Genomic DNA, 1,168 nt, shown 5'->3' on the forward strand with positions numbered 1-1,168 from the left:
AAGTGACCCCAAACTTTTGACCGGTAGTGTATGTGTGTTTTTTTTTGTTTTTTTCCCTCGGCATAAGGGTTTGTTGTGGTTGGGACGGGGTAAATAGAAGGGTGTCTTGTTACAATTGTCATTGTACTGTTGCACTGTACACTATACCTGCTCTAAAACAATACAAATATTTTTTTTTAAAAGAAAAGAAATGCGCAACATCAGTTTCCATCCACTAAACGTGCTGTTTCTGCCATTAACTGGCTCAGATTATTATTCTAAGGGTCTGACAAAATTATGGAAAGGATCCCTGCAGAAATAGACCTTTTTTTTTAAGAGTAAAATCCTTTTTGTTCAAGCAGAAACTGCCCAGAGATTATTATCGCTAAACCCACCAGACTCCATTAAAAAAAAACATACTTTTAGGGTGTATAGAGCCAGCTTATTCTTACATGTAAATCGGTAAATTATGCATTCATTTCAACCAAACCAGGGCGGTGATTGTTGGAACAGTGGAAGGACGAACAAAGACAGCTTTTAGAAATTTTACTTTTATTTCTGTTGACTTTGAATGAAGCGTGTTTTACGATGATAAAATTACTGTTAATTTAAATGGAGTCTTGTGGGTTTGGCGAGGGCAATTTAATGGCTGTAAAACTGAAATAATCTTAATCTTTAATAGATCTCTAGGTCTGTGTCTGTAGGGATCCTTTCCATGATGTTGTCAGACACTTACAGTTATAATCTGAACCTGTCAGCGGCAAAACCAGCACATTTGTGGATGTAAATTGATGTGAATTGAATTGCAGAATTGCCCTATTACTTATATTGTATACACTTATACATATACTTATATACTTATATTGTAGCTTGTTTCGACCCTGCTGAATTCAGCGATCCTCCTTAAAACTGGACCAATGTCAAAACATCTGGGCAAATAGGTCCAAGTTGAAAAAAGTTACCCTTTAACTATTTTATATACTGTGCTGGTCTGTAAAGGCAGTGATTCCAAGAAAAAAAGCTGTGTAAATCAGTGTTGCAATCTCTAAAACATGATTTTGTTTCATAATTGGATAAAACCTTTGCTTGAAAAGGAGTTAAATGGGAAGTTAACAATGATTTACACCCAGGTGAGTATTATAATGCCATGCACATTTAACCCTTGTGTTGTTCCTCGGGTCAAACTGAC

At 35.8% G+C, this 1,168-nt stretch overlaps 1 protein-coding gene across 4 annotated transcripts in view; it reads left to right on the forward strand.

Annotated features, from left to right (window-relative positions):
* The window catches only part of LOC116685805 (tetraspanin-18), a 27,476-nt gene that overhangs the window by 24,133 nt on the left and 2,175 nt on the right, over window positions 1-1,168 (forward strand). The window lies entirely within an intron of this gene.

Source organism: Etheostoma spectabile, unplaced genomic scaffold (assembly GCF_008692095.1).
Source record: "Etheostoma spectabile isolate EspeVRDwgs_2016 unplaced genomic scaffold, UIUC_Espe_1.0 scaffold270, whole genome shotgun sequence".
NCBI classification, from domain to species: domain Eukaryota; kingdom Metazoa; phylum Chordata; class Actinopteri; order Perciformes; family Percidae; genus Etheostoma; species Etheostoma spectabile.